This window comes from Mustela putorius, unplaced genomic scaffold (genome assembly GCF_011764305.1).
Source record: "Mustela putorius furo isolate JIRA1106 unplaced genomic scaffold, ASM1176430v1.1 tig00000831_pilon_pilon_pilon, whole genome shotgun sequence".
In the NCBI taxonomy this organism is placed as follows: Eukaryota; Metazoa; Chordata; class Mammalia; order Carnivora; family Mustelidae; genus Mustela; species Mustela putorius.
The window spans coordinates 1,353,457-1,363,237 of NW_025421490.1; positions in this window are offsets into that span (position 1 = coordinate 1,353,457).

Consider the following 9,781-nt stretch of genomic DNA (forward strand, 5'->3'; position numbering starts at 1 on the left):
CAAAAGCTTTGGGATCCATCAGCCCAGCACAACATCAGATAAATCAGGTTGATTTGGACTCAAATATGTTGAGGAGAGAATGTGCACTTTCTCACCATGTTTCACTTTTCCAGTAATGGGGGGGGGGTGATCCTTAACATTTGCAGTGGTGAGCATTTGCGTTTGAATGATATCTTCACAGCATTTCACATTTTTCAGAGACTTCTGGATAGATACTCCCAAGAGGTTAGAAGAGACAAGAGAGAGGCAAGCCTCAAAAAAGTTTTGGAACTGGCTTGTGCCTTCGTAGCATTGGGTCGTTTAATTGCTATAATAACCCACCAAGGTGTTCACAGATAGGGGAAGGCATAGACATGAAAGATCAAGCAGCATGCTGTTTACCGTTTCAAAGATTTTCCCAAGTTACTAGATAGCGAATATTTAATAAGAGAATATTTAAATAGGAACAGAGACTGTGTATTAATTCTCAAGATGCTTTTTATGTATTTATCATTCATTCTCCCATAGTCGTGTACTGTACCTCTACAATAACTAGACCCTGAGAATCTAGATGAGTAGGAACTCTCTGTCTGCAAGGAATTCCCACCAAAACAAATTGTATCTTTTGAAACTGTCCATGTTTGCCAGGATGAAGAGTAAAGACTCATCATCAACTGACTCAGCACCTCCCCAATCGGTATGTTCATCAGACGTAGGAACCTGAGAATCCAATACTAGAATCCTTGAAAACTTGTCCGGTAGGAGGACAATTATAGACCTTTTTGGCAAAATTTGACTTGCAAGCTCATATTAATATCTCAAGTTTGTAAAACAAACAAAACATAAAGATAGGCTGTGTCTTTTCTCTGAATGCCTTTCCTATCAAAAGAATCACATGAATAAATGGAAGTGGTAAACACTTGTTTATTTTTTCCCCCTTTTAAAAATTGTCAAAAAAAAAAAAAAGATTTCCTCCTACGTTCCAGAAGGATTTGCCAAGTTTCTGCCTGGAGCCATTCGTTATGGCTGTGTAATAAATCCTGGAAAGTTTGAATTTTTAACGGAAACACTGACAGACCTTTAACCATGCTATTACAGGGAGGGTGTTACCCTACATATGTCATTTGAAAATCCGAGCCAATCAGAGTGTCCTGGCAAAACAAATATATCTTTCTTAAATTGCACTCCCAAATGAAGCTGCGGAGGCCAGAAAAGTAAAAGAAACCGAAAACAAATGGGCACATTGCTCACACAATAGAGTCTGAGGTCAAGCTCACCACACCCAAACTACAGTCACCGGGTCCTGTGCAGAGCAGAGACTCTTAATGATCCTGAATCATCTTTATTTGACCCTCCACCAAACTGTAGCAAGACTGGCTTTTGGCCAATCTAAATGACATCACCGATAGTCAAGAGTGCAATTAAAGTTACTGTAGTCTACCAACACTTCATAATTTAACAGCATACACATTAGGCAATTTTCAATAAGATTCCATCTATGATTTGAAATCAAAACAAGTGCTTTAGGATAGGTCTGCACTCTCCAGCATGGCTATTTGGAACTTGAACTGTGGTTAGTTCAAGCGCATGAGTGTTGTAAGTATGAAATATACCTCGGGTTTCAAAGACTTAGTATGAACATGTACATACACACATATGCATACATACATATATACACATATGTATTCCTCAATCCTTTTGTATTGATTAAATGTTGAAACTATCCTGCATATGTTAGATTACATAAAATTGATTGTTAACATTAATTTTGCATATTTCCTTTTACGCCTTACTGTGGTTACTATAAAATTTTATAAATTATGCATATGGAAGGGCCGCATATTATATTTCAAGTGGACAACACTGGTAGAGCTAGGGGGGCTGAAAGGTACAGGAATCAGTTCTAAGAATCCACAGTTGGAGACTTCAGGATCCTGGCATGGCTCTCTGTAGGAGTGTGGTAGATCGCTTAATTATTTTCTACCTTCCAGAGGTTTCCCCCTTGCACTATCTAATACAACATGGGCCTTCTCCCTGGTGAAATTGACCTCTGGGAGTGAGCCGAAATCTCACTGGCAGATCTAGCATGGGCCTGCAAAACACATCTCTAACTAGGTCTTTTTTGGGAGGATCTCCAGTCCTTTCCCACCCTGGGGAAGCTGCTAGAAAACTTAACGCTCTGTTTTAGAAAGTACAGCCTTCTAGAGTTACAGCTGCCATTGCTGCCTGTAGCTAAACGGTCTGGGGGTGGATACCTTCTAGTGACTGACGAGCACTCATAATGAAAATTATATAATTGCCACTTAACTAGAAAACAAGTCAAGGCCATCAAAAGGAAATCCGTGTTTTAAGAAACATTCAGCACAACAGGGCATGTCAAAAGGAAATGAGATGATTTTTAGCCATCATTATCTAGTTTGCAAGCAAGACCCAGATAGATGTTCATCAATACAACTGTGACCAAGATCAAAAGTAATGCTGTGACCTAGGAAGGATCAGAATATATGGTCTTCACCATCTGCAGAACAGAGCCCTCATAACATGAAAAGAGAAGGGACCTTTTTAGGCTTAGGATGAGCGAGTTGAACTTTGCTTGCTATTGGCTGGGAGCATTGGGGCATCTATTAAAAGCATTTCATTAACAACTTGGCATTTTGTTTCCTCAAAAGAAATACATTTTCCAAATTAAAATCAAAGCCCAAAGCCACCGTTGTTTGAACTTGTAGTGGCAGTTGATGGGTTGTACGTCTTGAGCTTGGGATGCCTTCAAAAGAAGATGGGAGCAACAACAGGCTAAAAAAATAAACATCAGATTGCTATGGGAGTTCTTTGTTTTTCCAGCGTATGACATTAAAATACACCGTTTTAAGCTCTCTCACTTACTTTATTTTTCTTGAGTCAACATGGGCCAGGAGAAGCTAACCCAAATAAAGTGGTGGTGGGGGGGGGGGGGGGGGGTGGAATTAAGACAATTATTTTATGAGGAATTCATCAAATTTACCCCCAAAAAGGCAGGGTCAGGGAAAAAATGCATTGGCAAACTTCGCTTTTTGACCTACGTAACTAGAGTTCACGGAGAAAGCTGGCTTTCAGGGAGGGCTGTCTGTTATCTGCAGAAAGAACCCTTTTCTGCCAGGCCCCTTGCAAGTTTCCCTGCTGGCAGACTTGGGGAAGCTCTCTAGACTGACGCCTGAAGATGCCGATTTGCCGGGGGTCTGCGGCATAGACAGGAAACAAAAGCTCCTGCCACAGATGCTTTCTGACAGAGCAGAATAAGAGCACTCCGACTTAAACTGTAAATTACCAACAATCCCTTTTTAAGTACAAAACGAACGCACGGAATGGAAGACCCTGTCAGCCCGAGTGCGAGTACATCAAGTAGAAGAAGACAAATGGTGCCCTCATACCACTGCAGCCAGATTTTTATCCTAACAGTACTGTCACCCGAGAGCTTTTCTCTCTTTGTCAGAAAGGAGGAGACATCCACGCGTTGGGAGGCTAATAAATATGTCAGGCTCTGGTGCCCGCATCCCCTCCGAAAGCCAATCACCTTCCGCGATCTGGTTCCCAGCCCCTCCCCCTCCCCCCTCCTCCCCCGTCGAAAAGTTGTAGCTGAAATACCAATAGTAAGAACATGTGACCCCATACTCCCAGAGCTCGCTTTTTTTTCCCTGCAGTCAATTTCATAATTACATCGCTCCGCCTCTCCGCTCCGCACTTCCTTCCCCCTCCCTGTCCTCTCTCTCCCCCACCCCAGCAATGAATCATCGCGCATTTAAAGAGACTTAGATGACCCAGGGTGAACTTTACTGGCATCCTGTACATTCTTCTGCCAAAAAAGGGGAGTCGCTCTGTGACAGGATCCCGGCCAGATCCTGATGCCCGATGTCAGGGGGCCACAAGCGAGGGTGCTTCTTCGGGGCGAGCAGTGGGGAGTTCATTTTCCTAGATCGTGGCGGTCGGTGATTCAGAGCTGCCTATCTCAGTTCACCATCGGGTTTTTCAGAACCCGGTTCAGTCCTTGATGCAGAAAGGAATATATCAGAGAAAAAATGTTGGCAGATCTCCTTATGCAATCAGGGCAGAAGAATTTATACCACATTCAGCCCTTTGATTTCTCCAGATCTGGCTGAGGGTGGGGTTTCCAGATTTGTGCTTTGGCGAATGCGTCCAGCAATTAACTCCTCCCTCTATAGGCTCCTCGTGTTCTTTCAGGTTATCGGTGGGGTATTTGTGCATTAATTAAAACCAAAAACGTCCCCCCCCCACCCCACCCCAACCCCGCACGCCTTCATTTTATAACACTGTTTCTCAGTAATGCAGATCGGGTCTACAAGATCAGCATTGCCTTTAAAGGCTTTTCACCCTGCTGCAGAAGTAAAGAGTTTATCCCTGAAATAACACTGTGCTTTTGCATGTGCTCCTCTGTCTGTCTGGGAAGCCCCCACCCCTCACCACCAACCCACCCACCCCCACCGGCACCTCTTCTTTGCATGGCGACTTATCCTCATACCCTGAGATCCTGCACAAACATCAACACTTTTGTGAAGTCTTTCCTGATGATCACAAGAGTCTGTGCTCTGCCCAACGTGTGAGTCAGAGAAGTGCTATTTTCTTATTCTTTTTATTTATACAATATTTTTTTAAAACTCTGACAGAAAAAAAAAAAAATCAGGGCCATCAGCACAGATGGAAAGAGTATCCTAAGAGAGAGCGTCTCTTATCAGAACACTTCCTGTCCCTCCCCAGACTCATCTTGACCTCTGCTTATCATTTCAGCATGCAACGGTTTTCCTTTAGTTCATGACTCCTCGTCAATGACTCGTCCCACAGGTCATTTCTTCACGTGAGTTCCTGTTGCCCTCTGTGGCAGGGTGAATCCTTAACCCCCCAAAAAAGATGGACTGAAGTCCTAAGCCCAGCAGCTCTTGAGTGTGGCTTTATTTGCAAACAGCATCTTTGCAGATGTCATTCGTTGAAATGAGGTCTTCCTGGGTTAGGATGGTCCCTAAATCAATAGGTCTGCTGTCCTCTTAAGAAGAGGAGGAACACAGAGACCCAGAGTGGATGCAGAGAAGAAGACCAAGCAAAGACAGAGGCCAGTATTACACTGCCATAAGACAAGCAACCACAAACTAGAACAGGCAAGGAAGGATGCTTCCCTAGAGCCCCCGGCGGTGGGGGGGGCATGGCCCTGCTGACACCTTACATCTGGATATCTAGCTTCCAGAACTGTGAGAGAACTTGTTTAAAGCCACCCAGTTTGTGGCCATTTGTTACTGCAGCTTGGGCAAACCGATACACCCTCTTAATGAGATCTGTGATTCCAGACCTGTTGTCTTCTTTTTTTCTCTTTATTTACCTATACAGTCTGATCTCTTTCCTCTAGAGATCCGCAAAGGTCATCAGTTCTGGATGTGTGAGTGGTCTCTCATGACACCACCAATACACAAAAGGTCCGATGGAGTAGGAAAGTTGTCAGGAGCCTTCCAGAACCATCCCCCATCATCCCGGTGAAGGCTGGCTTTTGGCCCCAGGCACAGGGTTTGGGGGGGGCGGGCAGAGGTCTAAGGGAGCAGCCTGTGCTCCCCACTGGGCCTCAGCTCAAAAGTCATCCACTGGCTTCCTCAGGTCCCTCTGCCCGATGCCAGAAGGTACCAGCAGCGACCTGCTTCAGAAATGGCATTCCAGTGTGTGGAACAGGGCGAGGAAAAAAGGCTAGAAAACTACACTAATTGTTTGGCATTAAGTAAATACAACCAAATCACTGCTGCTGGTTGGTGGTGGTGGTGGTTGTTTAATGGTTCATTAGAGTGTTGTAAGAGTGCTTATAAAAACCTCAGTCTTTCCGATTTACACTCGAGCCCAGAATCCTGAGGTATCTATTCTCAGACTCGTCGTGGGATGTAAACACCAAGACTTGCACACAAACCTCAGAAAGTGGTACCTCCATCCTTTCAGCCATTTGGGTTCAAAAGCATCTCTACTCCTCTCTTTCTTTTGTTGCCCACATCCAATCTGCTCCCCAAATCCAACCAGCTCTACCTCCAAAAGAGAGCCAGAATCTGACCATTTCTCGCCACGTGGGCTACCACCATGGAAGCTAAAGCATTATCATCCTTCACTGTGGTTTTCCCACCAGCCTCCTAAACTGTCTCTGTTCCTGCGCTTAGCAGCCCAAACTGCAGTCAGTGGTCTGCATCATGTGATGCCTCCCCTTGGCTCAGAAGCTTCCAATGGTTCTACTCCCCTTGGAGTCAAAGTCAAAGTCCTCCCATGGCCCACAAAGCCCCCACACAATCAAGACGCCCTCAATCTTTCAGATCCCATATCCCATCACTCTCTCCTTGCTCCCAGGGCTCCAGCCTCAATGTCGTCTTTGCTGGTCCTCAGACAAGCCACACACTCTCTTGCCTCGGGGCCTTTCTGCTTGCTGGTCCCTCTGCTCAGAATGCTTTTCCTTGACTATCCAGGGCTCACTTCTCCACCTTTTTCCGTCTTTTTTATTTTTCTAAAAAAAAAAAAAAAAAAAAGTCTACCCGAGAAGCTTAATGTGACCTCCCTCTCCTTAAAATTATACCCTCCGACTTTCCTGACCCACTTTGCCCTGCTCTATTATTCCATAAATGCATTACCTAAGAACATTCTGTGTCGTTTCTTTTATTTTTAAATTTTTGTTTGTCAGGAGAGCAGGGGTTTTGTCTGTCTTACTCACTGATAAACCCCAAGTGTCTAGAAGAGTTCTCAGCCCATGATAGACACCCATTAGATTGTTAAATGAGCGATGATATTTTTCCAGTCCTACTATGTACAAAGCCTTGTAAGGTCCAACACAACAGCAATCTCATTACAGCTAATCATGTACAAGTGCCTATTCTATTTATTTGCTCTTTGACTTAATTATGTCTGGTATCACTAATAAAGCTGAGTCAGAACAGGCTGAATTGCATGAGCAGGCTCAGATTCATGAAGAACTTTTTAAAACACAAAATTCAAAGGCAGAATTGAAGAGAATGTATAAAGCTGATGGCAAGTTTTGAGAAAAATGGTAGCATAGCTATGGTTTCTAATAATCCTAATAAAAGCTACCACTTATCAAGCTCTTACTCTATGCCAGGCAACATGATAAGAGTTTTGCAAACCTCATCGCCTCTAATCCCACACGGATACACTGAGGGAAAGATCGTGATCCCCATTTCTTAGGTGATTAAACTGAGAGTTGGAGTTTAAAGGTCTTGCATAGGGCCCCAGGTTGCCCAATTTTTTCAAGGTGAAGTTACCCACCTAGGCAGCCTGAGAATTTTTAACAATTCTTTAACAAATTTTTAACAAAACCCGAGTGAAATAGGTCAGAGTCATAACACCACATCGCAATATTTTGGCTAAAGCAACACATTCAATACCCACCTCTATTTATTAGATTTTATTTTTGAGCAAATGAGATGTGCACCTCAGAAATGAAAGCGAGTGATTTTTGTTGAGAATTGAGCATTCCGACATTAACCAAAAGTCTTCAGGTCAACCAAAGTAGTTAACAAAGCTCTACTTTTTCTCAACTAGCAAAGCTATACTCTTGCTTATGATTTTTGCCTATGCTATCACATGCCTGTAAATGGCTTTCCCTTGAAGTCTAGGGTCAGGTCCCTCGGATCCTTTCCTCTTAGAAATGTTGGCTCCCATCTGGCACATCCCATCATGGTAAGGATTAAGTAGACTGTAAAGGGCCAATATGAATTCCCAAGTTCAATTGAAGGACTTGACTTCCATTCAGTTAGCCTCCTGTTCCCCGCTGGAGCTTCCTAGAGTCCACTGTGCCCAGAACACAAGTATAGGATCTGAAACCAACCTGGCCGTGAAAAATGTACAAAACACTACAACCTCTTCACAGACTCGTTCCGCTTTATATGTGAAGGAAAGGATCCTAGAACCCCAAATCGTCCCAGAGTTAACACTCCGGGGGAACTTAAAAGAGGGGAAGAAGAAGAAGAAGAAGAAGGAGAAGGGAACAACAAAAAAAAAACCCCTGTGTTTGCAATGATGTGAAGAGAGAACTCTGCTCTCTGAGCAGGGAAGGAAGTAAGAAGACCCTATTTGTGGCTGCAGTAAAGGAAAAGAAAAAAGCCCCGTAAGGAAACTACCAACAGATGGTAAATACATTTTTAATTCTTCTATCTTACTGTGTGGACTTGTGCACATTTGTCCTGCTGTGTTAGGCTCCCGAAATAGCTAGCCATGGAATTGCAGAACAGTTCTGTTGCAATCTGAGATTTAGGAAACCATGCTGGCTGACAAAACAGGAAGGGCTCCTCGTAGGATGGAGTGGATTCGCTTCCCCGTTTGCAGCTCCTCATGGCGGCACCCGCTGGCATTCCGAGTGCCGGAAAATTCTCTCCTGTGTCAGGTCTCATGGATGATGCTGTAAAACTTGCTCTTTCAGATTGTCGTCTGAGCTCTAGTTACAGGGACTGAATGTTGATGCTATCCTGAGGATAATTCTCCAAGGTTAAAAGAAGGGTTAAAAGGAAGGAGGTCCTGGTGTTTATGGATCACTCACTTTGGAGTGACCCAAACATATATGGCAGCCCAGAGTTCCATACCCAGCCTTGCTCTTCTCTTTGATATTTTAATGCTCCCATAGAACATCAGGAGGATCCCAATGCCCGAGAAGGACAGGACCAGCGATGATACGGGATGTCTCTAGAAGGAACTAAGGAGATGAGATGCACGTTCAGCGGCACAGAGAAGTGACCTGAGATGGGTACCAGCAATGAGTCTGGTTTCCAAACCCAACACCACCTCTCAGTGCGTCTGCAAGAACGTAAAGGTCTTGGTAAATCCAGCTGGATGTAGAGTAATGGGGAGAGTGGTCTATTACTTAATCACAGTCTAGAAATATAACTTATACAATACCATATTATTAGAACTGGAAGGATCCTTACAGAATCTAGTTCATTTTTTTTTTCGTTTTATAGACAGGAATCTGGGCCAAAGAATTGCAGGAAATTGGCAACGATGATACAACTAGTTGGTGGCAAATTCAGTACTGGAACCTGAGCCGTCTACTTCTCGTTCAGTTCTTGTTCTACTTGAGCACTCGCAGAAGGTGGACGTTTCTGTGACAAGCAAGATCCAATTCTAAAAGACCTTTCTCAGGGTAATCCTCACTCTTGGGTTCTTAAAAGGCAAGATGATGGGGTCTCTGGCCTACGAATGTTTGAGAAACTAGTTGATATTCTTTCTAGGTGAGGTTTCAAGCTGAAATATATTTGTTAATTTCTGTCCTAGACCCCTGTGGCTTGTGTGGCTTGAAATTATACAGCTTTCACACAATTTGGCACAGCTGGGATCCTCTTTTTATGAAATAGCGGGGAAGATTGGTAGATAGGGATTAAAAAGCATTGGCAAGAGAGAACAATAATGTTCTACCCAGTGCCTTCTTGGTCTTAAGAATTTCTCCTGGCCCCAATCGGAGAGAGGGGTAGGCGGTGGGGGGAGGGGATGAGGGTAGGAAAAGGGATTTTTACCTCCCTAGTGAAAGAAAGGATAAAAAGCACATTAGCCCTGCTCAATTGAAAGAAATCTTGATTTCACAGTTTAAATTTCTGCAAAATTAACCATATTCTTATTAAAAATAACTCATACCGTCATGGGTACTTTTCTCCAATGGGTATCTATGTCGTTCACTAATAAAACCAATTCTCAATCAGCTGTTTAAGAAATGTTACCCTTCCCCCCCCCCTTTTTTTTTAAAGAAAGCTAATCAGTAAACTCGTCAATAGTTCGTGTAGCAAACAAGGACTCC